This window comes from Sorex fumeus, unplaced genomic scaffold (assembly GCF_029834395.1).
Source record: "Sorex fumeus unplaced genomic scaffold, SorFum_2.1 ptg000047l, whole genome shotgun sequence".
Taxonomy (NCBI): domain Eukaryota; kingdom Metazoa; phylum Chordata; class Mammalia; order Eulipotyphla; family Soricidae; genus Sorex; species Sorex fumeus.
In genome coordinates this window covers 21,308,839-21,333,994 of record NW_026606104.1, presented here as the reverse complement: position 1 = coordinate 21,333,994, position 25,156 = coordinate 21,308,839, and positions in this window count along the sequence as shown.

Genomic DNA, 25,156 nt, shown 5'->3' with positions numbered 1-25,156 from the left:
GTGCAAGGCAAATGCCCTTCCAGCTGTGCTATTTTTAATAATATCAAACAATTTAGAAGATTGAAACAAGACACTTTATTTACTTTCAGTTAAAAAATTATCAAGAAATGTATCTTCCATCAAGTGCAAATAGCACTGTAGCCCTATAGTACTGTTCTCCTGTTATTCATCGTTTTGCTTGAGCCGGCACTAGTAATGTCTCACAACAAATTGTGAGACTTGTTGTTACTGTTTTTTGGCATATGGAATACATCATGGGTAGCTTGCCAGGCTTTGCTGTGAGGGCGAGATACTCTCAGTACCTTCCTGGGCTCTCTGAGAGGGATGGAGGAATCAAACCCAGGTTGGCCGTGTGCAAGGCTAATGCCCTACCTGCTGTGCTATTGCTCCAGGCTAAAGTGCAAATAGAACTACATATATTGTGAATAGGAGAATTTTATGTCAGAAATGATGATTTGCACATATCACAAAGCCTAGTGAAATCTATTTGATCATGGAGAGATTAATATAGCCCCTGCTTTAGATAAAATTGAAACAAAAAGCCTCAAGTCAAGTATTAAACCTTTATAGAACTCTTAATTATAATTTCCACCTGATTTGGGGAGTAATGATTAGCAGTTTTAGAGAAAAAATTTTTTCTTAAAAATAAAGAAAATAAACAATAGACTCGTATAGTAAAGTTGCAGGTTATAAAATCAATACCCAAAAGTCCATGGCTTTCCTATACGCAAACAGTGAGAGAGAAGAAAGCAACATGAAAAAAACAATCCCGTTCACAATTGTGCCCCAGAAAATCAAGTACCTAGGAATCAGCTTAACTAAGGAAGTAAAGGACCTGTACAAAGAAAACTACAAAACGCTACTTCAGGAAATAAAAGAGGACATGAGGAAATGGAAAGATATCCCCTGCTCATGGGTCGGGAGACTTAACATTGTCAAAATGGCAATACTACCGAAAGCATTGTATAAATTCAATGCAATCCCTATAAGGATACCCATGACATTCTTCAAAGAAATGGAGCAAACACTCCTGAAATTCATATGGAACAATAAGCCCCCACGAATAGCTAAAGCAATTCTTGGGAAAAAGAAAATGGGAGGAATCAACCTCCCAAACTTCAAACTGTACTACAAAGCAGTAATAATTAAAACAGCATGGTACTGGAACAAAGACAGAACTGCAGACCAATGGAACAGGGTTGAATACACTGACCTCTCCCCTCAATCATATGCTCATCTAATCTTTGATAAAGGTGCAAGTAATGTGAAGTGGAGTAAGGAAAGCCTCTTTAATAAATTGTGTTGGCATCACTGGACGGCTACATGCAAAAAAATAGGCTCAGAACTCTGCCTAACACCATGTACAAAAGTAAGATCAAAATGGATTAAAGACCACAACATCAGACCAGAAACCATAAGGTACATTGAAGATAAAGTTGGCAAAACCCTCCATGACATTGAAGCTAATGGTATCTTCAAAGATGCCACGCCACTGGCCGAGCAAGTGAAAACAGAGATAGATAAATGGGACTATCTTAAACTAAGAAGCTTCTGCACCTCCAAAGAAACAGTGACCAAAATACAAAGACAGTCTACAGAATGGGAAAGGATATTCACCGAATACACATCTGACAAGGGGTTGATATCCAGGATATACAAAATACTGGTTAAACTCCACAAGAAGAAAACATCCAACCCCATCCAAAAATGGGGCAATGAAATGAACAGAATCTTTCTCAAAGAAGAAATCCGAATGGCAAAAAAGCACATGAGAAAATGCTCTACATCATTAATCATCAGGGAGATGCAGATCAAAACCACAATGAGATACCATCTCACACCTCAGAGACTGGCCCACATTCAAAAGAACAAAAGCAACCGATGCTGGCGTGGATGTGGCGAGAAAGGGACACTCCTTCGCTGTTGGTGGGAATATCGACTGGTTCAGCCCTTCTGGAAAACAGTATAGACAATTCTCAAAAAATTAGAAATTGAGCTCCCATTTGACCCAGCAATACCACTCCTGGGAATATATCCCAGAGAGTCAAAAATGTATAGTCGAAGTGACATCTGCACTTGTTTGTTCATTGCAGCACTCTTTACAATAGCCAGAAACTGGAAGAAACCTGAATGCCCAAGAACAGATGACTGGTTAAAGAAACTTTGGTACATCTACACAATGGAGTACTATGTAGCTGTTAGAAAAAATGAAGTCATGAAATTTACATACAAGTGGTACAATATGGAAAGTATCATGCTAAGCGAAATGAGTCAGAAAGAGAGGGATAGACATAGAAAGATTGCATTCATCTGGGGGATATAAAGTAACAAAGTATGAGATTAATACCCAAGAATAGCTGAGATCAGCACCAGGACGATTACTCCATAACTTAGAGGCCAGCGGGTATCCTAGACGAAAGGGCAGTTCAGATAGAGAAGGGAGCACCAAATAAAGGATGTTTGGAGGATCCTCCCAGGAGGGGAGATGCATGTTGAAAATAGACTATGGACTGAACATGTTTGCTACTCAATGCCTCTTTTTCAGACCACAACACCCAAAAGGAGAGAGAGAACACAGGGGATTGCCCTGCCACAGAGACAGGGGGGATGGGGGGATGGGGGTGGGAGGGATATTATCCATGGTGGTGGAAAATGGGCACTGGTGGAGGGATGGGTATCTGATCATTGTATAATTGAAACCAAAGCACAAAAAATTGTAAATCTACAACTGTAAAATAAAATAAAGGGAAAAAAAATAAAGAAAATATCTTTTTGTGGCCTGCCTATTTGAATTTGATTTATCTCAGGGTTTATAGTGAAGTAAATCTCATTATTGAGTATACACAACTACCAAAGTGTATTTTCCATCATTCTTATAAATCTGTAATGCAACTTTTTAAATAGAGATGTTTATAAGTATTTGAAAAGTCTGTCTGATTATTTTCACTTAGAACAAAAATCTCAGAGTATCAAAAACATATAAATTTTTATACCTCTAAAGACCTAAAAACTTGAATGTAGTAGGTGATTACTAAAATGATGCTGAGCTGATTGCTTATAATGGGCATCTTAACAAATAAGATTTGTGGCAGTATTGGAGAATGCGACAGGATGATTACTTAAAATGTGTTTAATTTATGTATTCTTTTTTTATTTTTTAATTTTTATTAGTGATACACCATGAGGTACAGTTGTAGACATACAGATTTTGTGCTTGGGTTTCAAATATACAATGTCAAATACCCATACCTCCAACAGTGCCCATTTCCCACCACCATGGATCCCAGTATCCCTCCCACCACCCATCCCCCTCATCCCACCCTGCCTCTGTGGCAGGGCATTCCCCTCTGTTCTCTCTCTCCTTTTGGGTGTTGTGGTTTGCAAAAGAGGCATTGAGTGGCAATCATGTTTGGTCTATAGTCTACTTTCAGCATGCTTCTCCCATCCTGGGAGGATCCTCTCAACACCCTTTATTTGGTGCTCCCTTCTCTATCTGAGTTGCCTTTTCCCCTACATGTGTGGCTGGCCTCCAAGCCATGGAGCAAAATTCCTGGTATTCTTAATAAATGTTATAGTCTCTTTTCATACAATGACAACTCCTCAATCTCAGTTTTGCTATCTGTAAAATTGGCATGTATTTACTCTACAATTTTGAACTGTTTGAATATCTACCATAAGCAAGAGATACTGTTCTGATTGTAAAGATAAGTTTAAATAATTAGTTAAATATGTTATCTGTCTTTCAAGAAAAGGAATGTTTAGATTTTATAAAGTAAAATAAAAATATTAGCCAGTCATCATTTTGTAGAAATAGGCATTAGAGAGGAAAATGCTGCTTTAGAAAAAGGCAATCTGCTTCATTTTGGGATAGATGAGCTATCCCAAAATGATAGTGATGATATGTAGAAAATGAAATTTATAGTACAGATTTCTAGAAACAGTTTGAAATATGTATCTGCAGCTCTGTAGCACTGTAGCACTGTCCTCCCATTGTTCATTGATTTGCTTGAGCGAGCCCAGTAACATCACCACTGTGAGACTTGTTACTGTGTTTGGCATATTGAATACATCACGGGTAGCTTGCCAGGCTTTGCCGTGCGAGCGAGATACTATTGGTAGCTTGCCGGGCTCTCTGAGAGGGGCGGAGAAATAGAACCTGAGTAGCCTGGGTCGGTCACATGCAAGGCAAATGCTATCACTCCAGCCCAAGAGATTTAAAATAATAGGAAATGGTTAGACAACAAATAGAATTGAGAGCACTAAAGAAAACTATAAAGCAGAGTGCACTTAAGTTCTGCATATGTATTGCCAGGTAAGGAATAAACATGTAAATTGTCGTTAGTATGTGTAGGAGCACTAACCTTTTTTTCTTTTTCTTTTTCTTTATTATTAGTGTTCCCTTCTCTATCTGAGCTGCCTTTCCCCCAGCATGTGAGGCTGACTTCCAAGCCTTGGCAGACCTCCTGGTACTTATCTCAATTATTCTTGGGTGCACTAACTTATTTTTCAATTATTTTTATTTATTTTAAATTGCTGAATCTTTTATAAAAACTAAAATATTTTGACAAACCAAGTCTAATATGAACCTCTATAAAATTTAATTTTTCATATAATACAGTCACTGTCACTATCCTCCCATTGTTCATCAATTTGCTTGAGCGGGCCCAGTAATGTCTCCATTGTGACACTTGTTACTGTGTTTGGCATATCAAATACATCACAGGTAGCTTGCCAAGCTTTTCTGTGTGGGCGATGTTCCATAATTGTTGACTGATTAACAGAGTTTTAAATAGAAATAGAAGGTAAATAATTAAATAAAATTTAATGCTAAATATGATCAAATATGTAGTTTTTCCATCTCTAATTTAATTCACAGACATAAGAACAGGTATGTCAGAAAAAAGGGAACATTTTGCTTTAACTTCCTTCCTTTGAGTCTTGCTTATTCTTGAAATACTTCTGCAGATATTCTCATTATTGAAAATTTATAGGTAGATCTACTTTTTAAACTGAGTAGTTCATTTAGAGTGCATGTGATTGATGAAAGAGTTATTTTACTCAGAAGAATAAAAATAATGAATCCTATGCTTTTTTCAGTCTTCATCCTAGAAAAAATATTTCTTTGTACCTTAGAATAGCTAGGACACCAGATTAGGATATTCCTGATAAAAATTTCTACTTTTGATATTCCATGATTTTTAATAATCCATATGAGTATAACATTGCAATGCCTATATATATATAAGTTGTATAACAACACATATTGATATGAAAAAAGAATTTTGACTTATGTGATGTACATTTATCTGATTATATTTTTGATCAATATTCACTTGGATTTGCTTAAAGTTTCTAACCAACTTTAATGATAAACTTTTATTTGCCATGTATATTATCTTATCAATGGCACAAGTTTCTAACGCAAAGGTGCTTGAGACATTACACTATTTTATTAGCCTCATAAATCGGAATTTTAATAAGTCAAGGCACTAGAAAAATTTTATCAGTGTGATATTACCTTCACAAAATTATATTACTCAAATAATTGTGTTTTCTCTCATAAATGACCTACAGCAAACCTCATAAAAGATTCATAATCTTCATTCCTTATTTTCATAGTCTATCAGTGACCTATGTACTACAGTAATGACTTTAAATGTTAAATTATGTCATATTTAGATTTCTTCAAAACTACTTTAGTTCTTATCATCCTTGGCAGCTGGTTATCAAATTCTCATTTCAATACTACCAGCATACTCCTCTGGATTCTTTATTTTACAGAGGAGATGAGGTTATAGTGATCCCTTTCTTGAGCTGAAAATATTTAATTTTAAATCAAAATATGGTTTGCAAGTAACCAGGATGTCTCTTCTAAACATTATTTAATACGCTGAGCCTCAGTTTGAAGAGTTGTACATACATTCAGGAAGCAGATTGGTTGGCACATATAAACTACAGCTATGTATTTCTTTATAGTATCCTGAGTTACTAACCTGAAAGATAGTCTAAATACACATTTTTATTTTATTTAAAACTCAGGCCACCTACTTTTCTCTTTAGTATTTTAAAAAGTGTTTTATAATAAGTCAGTGAAAGTATAATTTATGAGCTATAAATATGTGTGGTTTTGTAATAGAGACCAAAGAACATCTGGGGGGTATGGTAAAGATAAATTTCAAAATAACTTTATGATTTCTTGCTAAATCTAAAGTAAAATTATTCTTTCTACTAAATAGTTAAAGTAAGCACACTGGTCTTCCTTTCAGACCACTACTTTTCTTTCTCACCAACCTTGTTTCTTCCTGCTCATATCCTATCTCATATAAAAACATGAAAATATTCTAAGGTACTATTTACAATTTTGTTTGCACAAGATAGCTTAACTAATGACATATGTAACAGTATTTAAGTAAGAGAATTCATTATTTTTCATCATTTTTCAAAGAATTTGGTTATTAGGAGCATACACATAACAAAATTATTTAGCATTTTTCAAAGAATTTGGTTTTCAAAGCATCACAGAACACAAAATTATAATCATCCTTATTTTTATGGTTCAGTTGAAATCAAGAAGTTTTTAAGTCTCCTAATAAACCTCCTGATGAAGTACCCTGTTATCATATGGTATCATCAATGAAGGAACTTGATCCATATACATGTGCTGAAAGTTCAATTACTGAAATAAATCTCTGTTAGAACTTAAATTATTTCTTTTTTCATGCAACAAGGGAAATGATATGTAGACAAAGATATATAGCCACACACTATTTCTAATTATGTAGGATACTAGAAATGAAAAAGGAGGTTTAGCAATCTCAGACATGTCTTATTTTTGTTGTTCTTACTATTGATTCCAAAGATCTTTATTAATATGCTCCTATTTATCTGTGTGAGTAGTGATTATAACTAGCAATTCATGGAAATATTGAAGTTTTATTCCATATTTAAAAACTATTCATAAAATCAGGAATGTGTATTGCAGGATAACATTGGTTTGCCCTTCCTCCCTGGCCGCTGGGAGCTTGTGTTTGTTGATTACTCCCTTAACCTGTCAATTACCTTTGTCTCCTGATCAGACTCTGACTTGTAAAAATTGTCTTTTTCTTTTCTTTACTGTCCATTGCATAATTAGCTATTTCAGAGCAATTGCTTTTTGTATGTATACAGGAAGACAGTTATAAAGACAAGCCTGTGGCTTGGGAGTTGATTGACTCCAGATAATATTACCTCCTGGACATCTGCTCTCTCAACTTAAGCCTCGGTTATGCTTAATTTCTAGATCCCCAAAAACAGATTCCTGTGAAGGGACCAGATGTACCCATGGCAAAAAGTGAGCTAGCTACCCTGGCATCAAAACTGGTTTTACCAAAGTGCCATGATGCTTAACTATAAGTTAAGAGCATGATCATGGGCAAATTCTGTCATGATCCAAAAATAACTAGATTTGGACCCTGCTGGGGTTAAGAATAATTGATCCTGCCTGAGCACTGTAGTCTGAGTCTGTGGTGAGATGTCCCCAGGACAGTCACCCTACAAGCCTAAAAATGTCTAATACTGTGTCCATATAGAATGGTAACTATTAGGAAGTAGAATTAAAGATGTTAATTAAGTTGCTGCTCTATGTAGAAGAGAAACACACCTTAAGGTCTGTTTTGCACTCGTGGGCTGCAAGTGGTAGGGAAGACTGAAAGAGAGACACAGAGAGAGAGAGAGACAGAAGAGAAGATAGCAGATTGAATGAGACATGGAGTTGAAGGAAGATTGAGGAAGAGACAGAGAGACAGAAGAGGACAGAAGATTGTGGAGAAACAGAGTTAGAGAAGTTTTCCAGTTAGAGAGAAGGGTGATAGCTGAGAGTAAGCGTGGCTGGGGAGATTGGAAAGGAGTCATGGAGAAAGTTGTAGAGTGAGTTAGAGAGAGAGTTGGATATAGCTGAGAGAGATGAGATATTGAATAAATGACAACTAAGCACCAATCAGCTTGGCACTCATTCTTCCTTCGTCAGGCTAAAGCAACAGCCGTCCCAGGTGGGAAAGCGGTTCAAGAGTACCGAACGCGGGTGTCAAGAGAGAGCCATCCAGAGAGCCCTCGAACATCTGTAAATGTGTAATCCCTGAGCAAAGGAGTTTGTACAGCTCTGGAGAGGGGTTTTTACAGTGTATTGCAATATAATTTTGAAATATCTTATTGATTTTTGTAAGACAATAGTTTTATTTGGTAGATGGGGTTTGAGTCACTTCTGGCTGTGCACCTGGCTAACTCCTGGCTCTATGTTGCAAGAATCACTCCTTGCAAACCCTAGAAGGACAATATTCAGTGCCAGGTTTAGAACTGGGCTTGGTCATGTATAAGGCAAGCACCTTAACTATCCTTCACTATCCCTCTGGCTCTTAAGAAAATAATTTTAAGTGATATGTCATGATGCCTTGTGAAAATAATTCAATTTTGGGAAATTACCCTAAAATTAACAGATGCTGGTTGTCTCAAGAGTATCTGACTATTGAACTATATCAGATGTTATATGCTTCTCATATGTATTGTGATAAATTTATATATATATATAGTTGTTATTAATGTGGGCTAAAGAGATTATCCAGCAGGTAATGCTTTCTTTGCATGTAGCTGATTAAAGTTTGATCTCTGGCACCATATATGGTTCCCTGAGCACTGTCAGGAATGATTCCTATGCAGAGTCAGGAATACCACCTGAACACAGCCTGGTATTACTAAAACAAAAATAAATAAATAAATAAATAAATAAATAAATGGAAACAAAGAATTCTATAATCATTAACTGAACGCTATCTCATTCCTTCTGTCAAAATTTAAGTATCCCATATGTAATTAGGACCAGACACTCTGGTTATGTGACAAAGAACAAATCAAAGTTCTTGAACTTAAACTCATCATTCTAGATAAAAACCTGAAGCTACGTAATCATAAAGTATATGCTTTCTAGGCTGGAGTGATAGCACAGCTGGTAGGGTGTTTGCCTTGCATGCAGCTGACCTGGGTTTGATTCCCAGCATCCCATGTGTACCCCAAGCACCTCCAGGAGTGATTCCTGAGTGCAGGAGCCAGGAGTAACCCCTGTTCATCGACGGGTTTGACCCAAAAAGCAAACAAGAAAAAAAAAGGTATATGCTATGCTTTCTTTCCTTTACCCCTGTGATGTCCAAATTTTGGAAACTGATCCTTGCGTGCCATTTCAAGTATAAATTCTTCTATAGGTAAAGTTCTGTATGAACAAGCAGATGTTTGAAATATATAACTTTGCTCCTTCCTTAATGTCATACTGAAATTTGCATTTAGTTTAAATTTGATTGCTTTCTAATTTGAATTTCAGTATTTCTAGAAATCCTGTGTCTTCTCTAAATAAAGTTTGTTTTCATAGCATTTTGTTTATTCCAAACATGACATTTTTATGACATTATACAAAATACATATCTACACTTATCTCTTCCATTGTATTATAAGCTACTTGAAAACAATGCTGCATTTTTCTTTTCTTTTTTTTTTTTTTTGTTTGTTTTGTTCACTTGTCTTGGGGCCATAAAGTAAAGGCCCTCCCATTATTCATCGATTTGCTCCAGCGGGCCCAGTCACGTCTCCATTGGAGATTTTGTTGTTACTGTGTTTGGCATATTGAATACATCACGGGTGGCTTGCCAGGCTCTGCTGTGAGGGCGAGATACTCTCGGTAGCTTGCTGGGCTCTCCGAGAGGGGTGGAGGAATCGAACTCTGGTCGGCCATGTTGGCTGCGTGCAAGGCAAACGCCCTAACGCTGTGCTATCGCTTGGGGCCATACCCAGTGATTTTCAGGAACCAATCCTAGCAGTGTTCAAGATATTTTATGCAGTCCAGGTATGGCGTAAGAATTAGTCACTTACATACCAGGCACTTAATCTCTGTACTAATTTCCAGCCCTCGTTACTGTAACTTCTAATTACTGATTCCTTTTACCTATTATAAAAATATGATAGGCCCGACTTGTCGCTGAAAGTCAGTAACACTTCTTTGTAGACACCAACAATTAAAAAATACTGACAAAATTACAAAAGGATTAAGGAACTTTTAAAAACCCTTTAATGTGTTAAGTAACACTTTGTGAACTTAATGAAAAGAACTAAAGATAAATCTCACTAAACCAGAAATAAGAGTTGTTTTAAAATCAGTATTTTTTTCATAAATATAGTTAAAATTTTTAAGTTTAAGTAAAATACTTTCATGGAAAATCAGACATTTTAAAAATTGAAATAGACACCCCGCCCCCAGCACCATCTTACAGCACACAGTAGCAAAGAAAAAAAAAAGACAGCTGGAGGGCCCCATAGCTCCCAGAGAATTCTCTGGGACCCATCCAGAACTGATATCACCGGGAGGTCCCAGATGGGGTAGGTGCTGTCTTGCCTTCTCCAGATGGAATCCTGGTGACCAGGAGCTTCTACAAGCATGGCTCTGGCATGCGGGTACCAGGAATATTTTCCCAACCACACGGCCGTTTAGTCGGCTGCACGACACTTCCTGATATGCAAAGTGATTAATGGAAAGTAAATGATCTAGCGTTTGTTTCTGAAAGTCAGGTTTGAGTGGTGGTGTGAAAATCTGAGCAAAATACAATGCCCAACCAAAATACATCTTGAATGTATATTTAAATATGGTGCTATGCTGCCCTGGGAGGGGGAGGGCGTATGTCCCTCCACCTGTCCCCCTTTGTGGTGGCGACATGGTGGCCTGCATCTTTTGGAGCCTAATGAACAGCCAGGTATGAGACTGCATTTACGAGGCACGTGGGGTTTCATGGAATGGGGGTGGAATCTTCCCTGCTCCCCACCATGACAATGCTCTAGGTTGCCATCCTCAAACACCTCCTCCAGGTTCTGATCGACCATGATCCTAGAGGCACACATACCAATCTTGGAATCCAGGGTCTTCTGGCAGTAATCCTTCTAGGTTTGTTACTAAAATATCAGATTTCCAAATTCTTGTGGCCACTATTGTGGCCACGCAAAATCATATGCTCTTCATAATCAGCAATAGAAAACAAATTTTCTAATGTCTTAGTGGCATGTCTGAATGTTGGGGGAAATTCCAAATAACAATGTTGGGTCTTTTGTCGTAATATTGAATGTGATCAACGTAGAGAAAGAGAGAGAGTAAAGTAGAAATCTGCCACACATGTGGGGGGTGGGTGGGAGGGGAGGTATACTGGGGTCTTGGTGGTGAAAAATGTGCACTGGTGAAGGGACGGATGTTTGATAATTGTATGACCAACTGAGACTTGAACTGAAAAGCTTTGTGACTTCTCATGGTGATTCAATAAATAAATAAATAAAAATTTAAAAAATAAAAATCAAAATGGAACTATTTTTTAAAAAATCATCAAATAATATCCTTTAAGCAAAGATGTAAAAATTTTTGCTATTCAAAAAAGAAAATTGCCATAGAAATAATAAAAATCAATTATATTGACCACATTTTAAAAAATTTATTTATCATTATTTTTTATTTTTTTATTAGTGGATCACTGTGAGGTACTGTTCCATACTTACAAACTTTCATGTTTGTATTTCAGTCATACAATGATCAGGTAACTATCCCTCCACCAGTGCAGACTCTCCACCACCAATGATCCTAGTATCACTCACAATGTCCCACCCCAAACCCCTCCCCACCCCACCTCTGTCGCAGGGAATTCCCTCTTTGTAGGATAACATTACTTTGTCCTTTCTCCACAAGGAGCTTAGGTTTATCTGGTTACACCCATCACAGTGCTCCTGAGGCATTTCCATTCCATTGTGTTTATCTGTAAATTCTTCCCTATGCTCTCCTCCCCAACCAGTTAATCCTCAAGTTAAGAGCTTGATCATAAACAAATGCTATCATGATCCAAAAGTAATGACAAGACAAGGATCCTCCTAGAGGTGGGAAAGACTATCTGGCCTGAGCACTGTAGTCTGAGATTGAGATGGCCCTAAGAGAGCAATTCTATAAGTTTAAGATATTTCTTACTGTATCCATACAAAATGTTTTATATTATATATGCTTATATGCTTGTCGGACAAGGAGAGGAGAAACACACCCACGGGATTCCGCTCTAGGGTGGGTCATCCTGCTGAGAGAGAATCTGTCCTAGGAGCGGCTTTCCCTGAGGGAAAGAATTCTACCCCTATTGATTGTGATCCCACCTCTGTGTAATTATTACCCCAACCCCTCATGCTTTGGGATTTAACTAGACTGTAAGAATGGACTAGGGGGAGCAGAAGGAGGAGAAAGGAGATCAGGATCAGAATCCAGACTCCAGAGAAGGAGGATACAGGGGGATGGAGAAGGAGAATGAAGTAGCATGGGGGAGGAAGAAGCTGGAGGAGAGGCAGAGGAGAGAGACTAGAGTGGATGGAGAGAGGATTGGAATAAACTGCGACTAAGACCAACCAGCCTGGCCCTCATTTCCTTCTTTCGCCTGCCCATCGACACCAACCTCCCCACGGTGGAGGAAGAAGGGTGAGACTACAGGATGCGGGCGGCCGGAGAGATAGAACAGCCTCTGCAGCTGTGCTCCTTTCTTGAGTTTACACACTTTTGTTCTCAACCACATTTATTTTTTAAGTCTCAGGAAACGAAAATGATTTCATGCTATCTAAACTACTCCTGGCAATAAAAATAGCCAAATAATTTTAAATGTATACAACTGTTTATGATAGGATATTACTGAATACAACCTTTAATTTTATTTATTACTTGGTAAAGTATGTGCAAATATATATTTAAACTAACCCTAATATTAACTAATATAAACTAGTATTTATATAATAATATAAACTAATAACTAATATTAAAATATTATATATATTATATAATAATATATATTATATATTATTTTATATATATTATATAATAATATAAAACTAACCCTAATATGTATATTATATATGTATTTATTTATTTTTTATTAGTGAGACACCATGAGGTACAGTTGTAGACTTACAAATTTTGTGCTTGGGTTTCAAATATACAATGTCAAATACCCATACATCCAACAGTGCCCATTTCCCACCACCATGGATCCCAGTATCCCTCCCACCGCCCATCCCCCTCATCCCACCCTCTGTGGCAGGGCATTCCCCTCTGTTCTCTCTCTCCTTTTGGGTGTTGTGGTTTGCAAAAGAGGCATTGAGTGGCAATCATGTTTGGTCTATAGTCTACTTTCAGCATGCTTCTCCCATCCTGGGAGGATCCTCCCAACACCCTTTATTTGGTGCTCCCTTCTCTATCTGAGCTGCCTTTTCCCCTACATGTGTGGCTGGCCTCCAAGCCATGGAGCAAAATTTCTGGTACTAATCTCGGCCATTCTTGGGTGTTAGTCTCCTAATTTGTTACTTTATGTTACCCAGATGAATGCAATCTTTTTATGTCTATCCCTTTCTTTCTGACTCATTTCGCTTAACATGATACTTTCCATGTAGTACCACTTGTATGTAAATTTCATGATTTCATCTTTTCTAACAGCTACAGAGTAAACCATTATGTAGACATACCAAAGTTTCTTTAATCAGTCATCTGTTCTCAGACACTCAGGTTTTTTCCAGGTTCTGGATATTGTAAAGAGTGCTGCAATGAACAAACAAGTGCAGATGTCATTTCAACTATACTTTTTTGCCTTTCTGGGATATGTTCCCAGGAGTGGTACTGCTGTGTCAAATGGGAGCTGAATTTATAATTTTTTGAGAATTGTCCATACTGTTTTCCAAAAGGGCTGAACCAGTCAGCATTCCCACCAGCAGTGAAGGAGGATCCCTTTCTCGCCACATTCGCACCGGCAACGGTTGCTTTTTTTCTTAAGTATGTGGGTTAGTCTCTGTGGTGTGAAATGATATCTACTTGTGGTTTTGATCTGCATCTCCCTGATGATTAATGATGTGGAGCATTTTCTCATGTGCCTTTTATCCATTCAGATTTCTTCTTTGAGAAAATTTCTGTTCATTTCATTGTTCCATTTTTCATGGGGTTTGATGTTTTCTTCTTGTGGAGTTCAACCAATACTTTGTATACCCTTGATATCAACACCTTGTCAGATGTATATTCGGCAAATATCCTTTCCCATTCTGTAGACTGTCTTTGTATTTTGGTCACTGTTTCTTTTGAGGTGCAGAAACTTCTTAGTTTAAGATAGGCCCATTTGTCTATATCCGTTTTCAATTGCATGGCTAGTGGTATGACATCTTTGAAGATACCATTAGTTTCAATATCATGGAGTGTTTTGCCTACTTTTTCTTCAATGTACCTTAGGGATTACGGTCTGATGTTGATGTCTTTAATCCACTTTCATCTTACTTTTGTACATGGAGATAGGAAGAGATCTGAGCCCACTTTTTTGCATGTAGCCATCCACCTTTGCCAGCACAATTTGTTAAAGAGGATTTCCTTGCTCCACTTCACTTTTCTTGCCCCCTGATCAAAGAATAGATAATAACATGCTTGGGAGGGATATATCAGTATATTCAACCCTGTTCCATTGGTCTACAGATCTGCCTTTGTTCCAGACCATGCTGTTTTAATTATTACTGCTTTGTAGTAGAGTTTGAAGATAGGAAGGTTGATTCCTCCCATTTTCTTTTTCCCAAGAATTACTTTAGCTATCCGCGGGGGCTTATTGTTCCATATAAATTTCAGCAGTGTTTGCTCCATTTCTTTGAAGAATGCCATGGGTATTGTAATAGGGATCATGTTGAATTTGTACAGTGCATTAGGAAGTATTGCCATTTTGACAATGTTAATTCTCCCAATCCATGAACAGGGGATATTTTTCTATTTCCTCGTGTCCACTTTTATTTCCTGAAGTAGCGTTTTGTAATTTTCTTTGTACAGGTCCTTTACTTCCTTAGTTAAGCTGATTCCTAGGTACTTGATTTTCTGGGGCACAATTGTGAATGGGATTGTTTTTTTCATGTCACTTTCTTCTTTTTCACTATTTGTGTATAGGAAAGCCATGGACTTTTGGGTATTGATTTTATAGCCTACAACTTTACTATACAAGTCTATTGTTACTAGGAGTTTCTTGGTAGAGGTTTTAGGGTTGTCTAAGTATAGTATCATATCATCAGTGAATAGTGAGAGCTTAATTTCTTCCTTTCAAACCTGGATGCCCTTAATATATTTTTCTTGCCTAATTGCTATTGCAAGTACTTCCAGTACTATATTGAACAGCAGTGGAGAGAGTGGACATCCTTGTCTCATCCCTGATCTTAGGGAGAAGGCTTTCAGTTTTTCCCCATTGAGGATGATGCTTGCTGTAGGCTTGTGTTAGATGGCTTTAACTATATTGAGGAAAGTCCCCTCTATCCCCATTTTGGCGAGGGTCTTCATCATAAATGGGTGCTGGATCTTGTCAAATGCTTTCTCTACATCTATTGATATGATCTTATGATTTTTATCTTTTCTTTTGTTGATATGAGGGATTATGTTGATTGATTTCTGAGTGTTAAACCATCCTTGCATTCCTAGGATGACTCCCACTTGGTCATGGTGTATGATCTTTTTGATGAGTAGTTGAATTCTATTTGCTAGTATTTTGTTGAGAATCTTCGCATCCATGTTCAGCAGGGTTATTGGCCTGTAGTTTTCTTTTCTTGTGGTGTTTTTGTTTCCTTTGGTATTAGAAAGATATGGGCTTCATAGAAACTGTTTGGGAGAGTTTTTGTTTTTTCAAATTCCTGGAAAAGCTTGAGAAGAACTGGCACTAAGTCCTCTTTAAATCTTTGGAAAAATTTGCTAGTGAATCCATCTGGACCTGGGCTTTTGTTTTGGGGAAGAGTTTTGATTACAGTTTCAATTTCCTTGATGTTAATAGGTCTATTCAGGTACTCTAGATCTTCTTGACTCAGCTTTGGGAGATGATAGGAATCGAGTAATTTTATCCATTTCTTCTAGGTTCTCTTGTTTCGTGGCATACAGACTTTCAAGTAGTCTCTGATGATCTTTTGAATTTCTTTGGTTTCTATTGTGATATCCCCTTTCTCACTTCTGATTCGGTTTATTAGGGTACTCTCTCTTTCTGTTTCTTTGTAAGTGCTGCTAGTGGTTTATCTATTTTGTTTATTTTCTCGAAGAACCAGATCTTGGTTTCATTGATCTTTTGTATTGTTTCTTTGGTTTCCATGTCATTGATATCTGCTCTAAGTTTTATGATCTCATTCCTTATGCCCGATTTGGGCTCTTTCTGTTGATCCTCTTCTAAGGTCTTGAGCTGTGAAGTTAAGTTGTTTATATGCCTCCTTTCTTCCGTCCTGAGAAATGATTGCAGAGCTTTAAATTTTCCCCTTAATACAACTTTCGCTGTATCCCATAAGTTCTGGTATCTTGTGTCTTCACTCTCATTTGTTTCCAGGTATCTTTTTACTTCGTCCTTGACTTCCTTCCTGACCCACTTGTTGTTCAGCATTGAGCTGTTTAATTTCCAGGTGTTTGATTTGGTTCTCCATGTCTGTGTGTGATTCACTTCTATCCTCAGTGCATCGTGGCCTGAAAAGATGGTTGATACTATTTCTATCTTCCTGATTCTATTGAGGTATGTTTTGTGGCCTAGCACATGTTCTATTTTGGAAAATGTTCGGTGCGTACTGGAGAAGAATGTCTATTCTTTCTTTTGGGGGTGTTAAGCCCTGTATAGGTCTATAAGCCCTTTCTCTTCTATTTCTTCTTTCAAAGCCAATGATTCCTTGCTGGGTTTTGTTCTTGTTGATCTATCCAGAGGTGATAAGGCAATGTTGAAGTCTCGGGATACTATTGTGTTGCTAGCAATGTCCTCCTTAAAATCTGCTAGCAGTTATTTTAAATATTTAGCTGTTCCCTCATTAGGTGCGTATAAATTTAGGAGTGTGATTTCTTCCTGTTGTACGTATCCCTTGATGAAGAGAAATTAGCCTTCACTGTCCCTTCTAATCTTTTTCAACCTGAAATTAATGTTTTCAGATACTAGTATGGCCATCCCAGCTTTTTTGAGGGAGCTGTTTGCTTGCAGGATTATTTTCCATCCTTTTTCTTTGAGTCTGTGTTTGCTCTGATTGTTGAAATGAGTTTTTTGTAGGCAGCAGAATATTGGGTTCTGTTTCTGAATCCATTTTGCCACTGTGTGTCTCCTAAATGGTGAATTTAGACCGTTGACATTGAGAGAGATTACTGTTATGGGGTTTTGTGTCATCTTTTTGTAAGGTTCTACTGTGGTTGTAGGGTTTGTCTTGTCTTATAGTAGCCCCTTTAGTCATTGTTTTAGGTTTGACTCTGAGTCTATGAAGTTCTTGAGCTGTTGTTTATCTAGAAAATAGTGTACCGTTCCTTCGAGTTTGAGTGAGAGCTTAGCTGGATAGAGTATTCTTGGTGAAGCATTCATTTCAGTGAGTTTTTTCACTATATCTCGCCACTGCCTTTGGGCTTGGAGGGTTTCCTCTGATAAATCTGTTGTGAATCTAAGGGGTGCTCCTTTGTATGTGATTTCCTTCTTTGACCTTGCTGCTTGCAGTATTGTGTCTCTATTGGCAGCATGGATCATTCTAACTATGATATGTCTTGGAGTGTTTTTGTTAGGGTCTCTTTTAGCTGGCACCCTTCGGACTCCTTGAATCTGAATGGCTGCATTGTCGAGCTCTGGGAATTTTTCTGCTATGATTATTTTAACTGTGACTTTTTCATTGGGATTGTTACCCTGAGCTCCTGGTAGTCCAAAGATTCTAATGTTGTTTCTCTTGCAATTGTCTCCTAGGACTCTGATTCACTCTAGAGCTATTTTGAGGTTCCTTGCCATTGTTTGCTCTTGCCTGTTGTTTTGGTGCAGCTGATCTTCCAGCTCACTGATTCTTTCCTCTGCTGTGGTCATTCTACTTTTGAGGGCACATATTGAGTTTTTTAGTTCTTCTATGGAATCTTCAATTCGTGACATTTCTGTATGTAGCTTTCCAATTTCTCATTTCTTCCCACAATTTGTCGATTTTTTCTCATGTTACTGGATATCTGTCTGACTGTTTCATTGAGTTCATTGAACATCTTTATGACTTCATATCTGAATTCTTTGTCAGAGAGGTCCCTTAGGTGAGTAGCACCTACAGAGGCTTCATGATAAGAGTTGACCTTATCGTGCAAGTAATGTGAAGTGGAGTAAGGAAAGCCTCTTTAATAAATTGTGTTGGCATCACTGGACGGCTACATGCAAAAAAATAGGCTCAGAACTCGGCCTAACACCATGTACAAAAGTAAGATCAAAATGGATTAAAGACCTCAACATCAGACCAGAAACCATAAGGTACATTGAAGATAAAGTTGGCAAAACCCTCCATGATATTGAAGCTAATGGTATCTTCAAAGATGCCATGTCACTGGCCGAGCAAGTGAAAACAGAGATAGATAAATGGGACTATCTTAAACTAAGAAGCTTCTGCACCTCCAAAGAAACAGTGACCAAAATACAAAGACAGTCTACAGAATGGGAAAGGATATTCACCGAATACACATCTGACAAGGGGTTGATATCCAGGATATACAAAATACTGGTTAAACTCCACAAGAAGAAAACATCCAACCCCATCCAAAAATGGGGCAATGAAATGAACAGAAACTTTCTCAAAGAAGAAATCCGAATGGCAAAAAAGCACATGAGAAAATGCTCTACATCATTAATCATCAGGGAGATGCAGATCAAAACCACAATGAGATACCATCTCACACCTCAGAGACTGGCCCACATTCAAAAGAACAAAAGCAACCGATGCTGGCGTGGATGTGGCGAGAAAGGGACACTCCTTCACTGTTGGTGGGAATGTCGACTGGTTCAGCCCTTCTGGAAAACAGTATGGACGATTCTCTAAAAATTAGAAATTGAGCTCCCATTTGACCCAGCAATACCACTCCTGGGAATATATCCCAGAGAGGCAAAAATGTATAGTCGAAGAGACATCTGCACTTGTTTGTTCATTGCAGCACTCTTTACAATAGCCAGAAACTGGAAGAAATCTGAATGCCCAAGAACAGATGACTGGTTAAAGAAACTTTGGTACATCTACACAATGGAGTACTATGTAGCTCTTAGAAAAGATGAAGTCATGAAATTTACATACAAGTGGTACAATATGGAAAGTATCATGCTAAGCGAAATGAGTCAGAAAGAGAGGGATAGACATAGAAAGATTGCATTCATCTGGGGGATATAAAGTAACAAAGTATGAGATTAATACCCAAGAATAGCTGAGATCAGCACCAGGAGGATTACTCCATAACTTAGAGGCCAGCCGGGTATCCTAGAGGAAAGGGCAGTTCAGATAGAGAAGGGAGCACCAAATAAAGGATGTTTGGAGGATCCTCCCAGGAGGGGAGATGCATGTCGAAAGTAGACTATGGACTGAACATGTTTGCCACTCAATGCCTCTTTTGCAGACCACAACACCCAAAGGGAGAGAGAGAACACAGGGGATTGCCCTGCCACAGAGAAAGGGGGGATGGGGGGATGGGGGTGGGAGGGATATTATCCATGGTGGTGGAAAATGGGTACTGGTGGAGGGATGGGTATCTGATCATTGTATAATTGAAACCAAAGCACAAAAAATTGTAAATCTACAACTGTAAAAAAAAAATAAAATAAAATAAAGGGAAAAAAAAAAGAGTTGACCTTATCATCGCCCTCCCCTTGTGGTGGGGATTTACATTGTTTTTTCATGTTGGTGTGTAGGTGTGGGGACTAGGTTTCTTGGTATGACTAAACTACCTGAGGCTGCGTGAGCGTTGTTCCGCTGAAAATTAGGACATGCCCACTTCTACAGAAGTCATGCCCACTTGTAAAGTGGCCACACCCCCACAGGAACCTGGTGTGTGGGGGGAGTAAAGACTGGCTTAGGGAGAAGACCAGCTCAGCCTGGGGGACGAAGAGGAAGAGCCAGAGGCTCAGAGCTGCTTTGTCTCCCAAAGTCCGAGAGGACGCCTGGGGGGCTTGCAGGGAGAAATCCAAGTCCAGGTTCGAGAAACAGTGGATAAACTGACCTGGGTGGGGGAGAAGACCAGCTCAGCTTGGGGGACGAAGAGGAAGAGCAATTTAACATTTAGTTAAATATATATATATATATTGCTATATATATTAGAGTTATTTAAACTAACTCTATATATATGACATTCAAGAAGTCCCAAATAAAAGAAAAACTGTATAAACAATGAATAACATTGAAATATATTTGCATAATAATTGAATTAAAAATATATGACATCACATAAATTTTGATGGTAGTTATATTAAACAGTTGTATGTTAAAGAGATAAAGGTAAAGGTAAAGGCCCTCCCGTTGATCGTCGATTTGCTCAAGCGGGCCCAGTAACGTCTCCATTGGAGACTTTGTTGTTACTGTGTCTGGCATATCGAATACTCTCGGTAGCTTGCCGGGCTCTCCGAGAGGGGTGGAGGAATTGAACTCGGGTCGGCCATGTTGGCCGCTTGTAAGGCGAACGCCCTACCCGCTGTGCTATCGCTCCAGCCCTAAAGAGATATGAACAGAGAAATGTATGTGGTGTTTTATTTCAATATATTCACTTTTGGGGATGGGGAGATAGCACAGAGGGCTGAACTACCATTTCTTGCATACACAGGTTCAACGCTTGATCTTCACGAACAGATGACCCCTCCCTAACAGCACTATGAGTATATAACTCTGGAAACCCTTGTGTATCACTGGGGTGGCACTGGCAACCTCAGCACCATTGGGCCCGAGAATCATTGCCAGAGCATTAAACTAAATGGCCCGGTTGGCTAAATATTGCCATTAGTGACTTCAGACCTCCTAAGATTGGCATGGAAGACACCCCACAATATGTTATCACTTTCAAGTTTTAGGAATAAAATGGTGTGGTGGCCAATTTTTTAAATGGTGTAGAGAAACAGCACAAGGCACTAAGGCTCATGACTTCCAAGTCAGGTTCAAATACCAGAGCATCACATACAGTCACTAGAAAATTTTCAGGGCTCACTCGATCACAGAGTGTGATCCCTATCCAGAAATTGAAAAATAAAATAAATAAATAAATAAATAAAAATGTTATAGCCATCTAACACAATTAATATGTTCATTAAAGAAGGAAATATAGTTTTAAGGTGTTTAGCACATTTTCTCAAAGTGAACTATATTTAAATCTATTTTCATAATCAAAATATTTGTATAAACTCATTGATTTTTCTCTACATCGAAAATATATGTACATTTTCTAATATTATTGATATTTAATTTTTGGATAGGGTACTATTACTGTAATTATTTTGAGTAGTTTTTTTTAAATCACTAAATAACAAAAGTTTGCTTCAAAGAAATCCAAGGAATCATATTTAGGAAGCATTTGTCCTGTAACTCACACTTTATTTCTCTTATTGAAGAAAACTTTCTTTGAGATGCACCCAAAATCCCCTATTTTGTTTTTATCTCCTTCTACTTAGGTGCCATTTAAAATAAAATGGATCTGTTGAAAAGAAATACTTTCAAGATAATTAAAGCATTGCTTTACACCATGTCAATTACCATCCTATTTACCACCTTTAAGGTCTTGAATTAGGTACTATTCAATGGCCTTCAATGTCAGTGAAAATAGAGTAAAAGTTAAATCCTACAAATCATGTCCGATGTTCCTAAAACTGTTTCAGACTGTAGTTATCCACCCCATGATGACTTTTTCAATTTATGTCCTCTGCTTAATACTAAGGATGCTATTTTTAATACCTTCATTTTAATAAAACTATATTATGCAGAGAACTGATTTGATACAAACTGGATTAAATTTCCATAAAAATATGCAATATGAAGTCATCTCCATTTAATTTGAATGTCCTTTTAGTAAACTATAAAACTGAAAGTAGTCATACTAATCTGGAAGGCAAAATAATCTCTCTTCCTCTGGGAAACACTTTTGAAATTACACTGTTCTCCAGAGGGTACATTATGGAAATACACGTGCTTGAAGAAAAAAATGTCTATTGACTGTTTTTTCTCAATTTTATTTGGCTTTTTCCATTTCGTTTCCAAATTGAATTCTAGGAACAATGCATATTTTGTTGTGTTAATTCAAGATGGAAACAGTGGCTGTATTCTTGTAAATCAATTTTAGTATTTCAAGTATTTTTAAACACAATTATTTCATGAAATTGAAGTAACCCATATCTCCTATCATAATATACCATATTAAATAGAAGGTGTAATAGCAATGTAATTTTAGGAGTACCACTATGAAAAAAAATAATTTTCAGCAGTTAGTATTCTAAAACAGAAAGGCGGTTAAGTAGCACATAGTTCCATTTGAATAATTAGAATAAAATAAAAACTGAAAACTTTCATGCTTTTTATTGTAAAGAAAATCAGTCCACTTATGCGATACATGCAATACAGTTGGAAAATCAAGATTAAGTTTCAATTTGTAGTTACAAGCCTATAAATTTCCATTGACAGATTGTGAAAGAAAATATTTAATTAGAAAAATTTTGATGAACTAAAGAAATTCAAATCTATCATAGAAAAACTGCTAAAATAAAACAATATGAAGTTTTAGAGGAACAATACTATAAAAATATTAAATTCTTTTGGCGAATGATACATAAATAGTCATAATGCTACCCATTTATTCATTCTTCCCATGTTTTTCAACCAATTTGTTTCTCCCCAGAAAGTGAGAAAAAGTGAAGAATTTGAATATTATTTTGGTTACACTTACTTACAGGAAATGTAACATTTTTAAGTATAACTAAAATTTAAAAACATCAAAGCAATGCCAGAATCTTATCAATGTTTCAAAACTACAAATTAGTTTTGAATTATTTCACAGTAGGGAATTCAACTACTACTAAAGATCATTTTGCCAACTGCTGACCAAGAAAAAACTTGGGTTTGGGACCCATTATCACTGAGTGAAATTAGGATTACAAACTATGGTTAGAGAGACAGTATGGCCAGTAGAGCACTTACTTTGTAAGTGACTGATGCAGGTTTTCTCCGTGATAACTCATATGGTGCCTTCACCTCTACCAGGAGTGATCTCTGAGCTCAAATCCAGGAGTCAGTCTTGAACATTGCAGGGTGTGGAGATATATATATATATATATATATATATATATATATATATATTTCCGGGTTCTATTCCTCCGCCTCTCTCAGAGAGTCCAGCAAGCTATCAAGAGTATTTTGCCCACACAGCAAAGCCTGGCAAGCTACGCGTCACGTATTTGATATGCCAAACACGGTAATAAGTCTCACAATGGAGACGTTACTGGGTCTGTTTGAGCAAATCAATGAACAATGTGAGGATAGTGCTACAGAGAAAGAGAGAGAAAGAGAAGAGAGAGAGAGAGAGAGAGAGAGAGAGAGAGAGAGAGAGAGGCTGCACAATTCAAGGCTAGAAAGACTATCATAGCAGTAGAGTTGACTTAGAGGAAGAAAAATGGAACAAAAAAATTAGGATTATATTTTGCAGACTACATTCAGAATGAAACTCAGTTTATCTTCACATCATTCAAAGTTCCCTGACCTTAGGTGATGGATGTATGGACACACACACACACCCACACACACACACACACACACACAACATACACACACACACACACAAATGGGCACATTAGTTTCTAGACCAAGTTTTTCACTAATTGAGCTGGGTTCCTTTATTTCAAAATGAAATATCTCATTTTAAAACTTTCCCCTCTTTTAGTAAATGCTTTCTTTAGAAATATAGCAAGTCCTGGGACCCAGATGAGTGTGTCAATCACTATAGTTGTTGCCTTTTCATAATTTTAGTTTCATAGAGTATCATTACGTTTTCCACACATGCAAATGCAATCTGTCTTCTTACATTCTGACCTTCAAGAAAAGTAGGAAAAGAATTGGTAAGAACAAGTTGAATTGACCAGCAATTTCATTTTCTCTGCAGCCATTAGGAATCATTTGAAATATGTCATTTGAAAGACCGTAGCTGATGGTGGCACTATCATAGGATCACTGTAAAACCAAAAAGTCATTACATTTAATGCCTTATATTTTCAAGGATATCAGCATTAATGCATAGCTCTGGGTGCTTACCCAGTAAATATAGAATTGTTGCATGTTTTATGATTAATGCCTATACCTATCTCTACCCTATCTTAGCAGTTCATTTTTATAATTTATCCCAGAAAACTTTTTAAGAGCCCAAGTTTCTTATAACATCTGGCATGATTTTTTTTAATTTTACCTATTATAATAAAATTATGAGGTGAAAACTTTGGTATTCTCTTGTTCTTTATTCTATTTTAATGTTTATTGGTCATTGTAAAAAGTTAAACTTAGTTTTAGGCAAAGCAGAATTAGAATTTTGTTTGGGCTTGAAGGAATACAGTATATAAAACAGCTTTGAGAGTTAGAAAATTTCTAATGATTGAGATATTAAGTGTTTCTTGTTAATAGACTAAGATCTTCAGATAAAATTTTGATTTTTTTTTTGCAAAGAAAGAATGAAATTTGGATTATAAAGATATTAAATTTTTTCACTGAAATTTTTTTTAAAAGAATGCAGCACATCTGTTTCAGTGTTTACACTGTCATTCTTCCTTTTTTTTTTCTTTTTTACCTTTTCTTACTGGGCGTACATTATGCACCCAACATACTTATAAAAGATTGGCTAAAAAAATCGCATATTATAGTCTACCAAAGGAATGTTTGTATTAAATTGCTTCAGATGGAGAAAATTTCATTGTGATCAGAACCCAAGAGATATAAAAGAGCCATAAAGACTGGGTCATAATGTGAGTTTATAAGCCCTGCTTCTACTTAATTTAAATTATAGTGGCAGTGCAAGAAATTGTGGTTTACCAATAGCACTAGGCCTCAGGCCAAAGGCTTTTATTCTACTAGCTACTCTATAGCCTGCTTCTGTTGGAAAGAGTTAACAGCCTTGCATAGATTTTTCCTCTAACTTGTCATTTGAGAAAAATAAAACTTAGTAAATACACATAGGCACACGTATTACTGTGGTTTACAATCTTGAAATAGCAAGGATAGTGTTGTGTGGACTCTATTTCATAAACTTTTTCTTGTTTATTTGTTTTGCTTTGCTATTTTGTTCCTGGATTGATTCCAAAATTCAAATATCTGGCTAGAGCTGGTTCCATGTACTCAA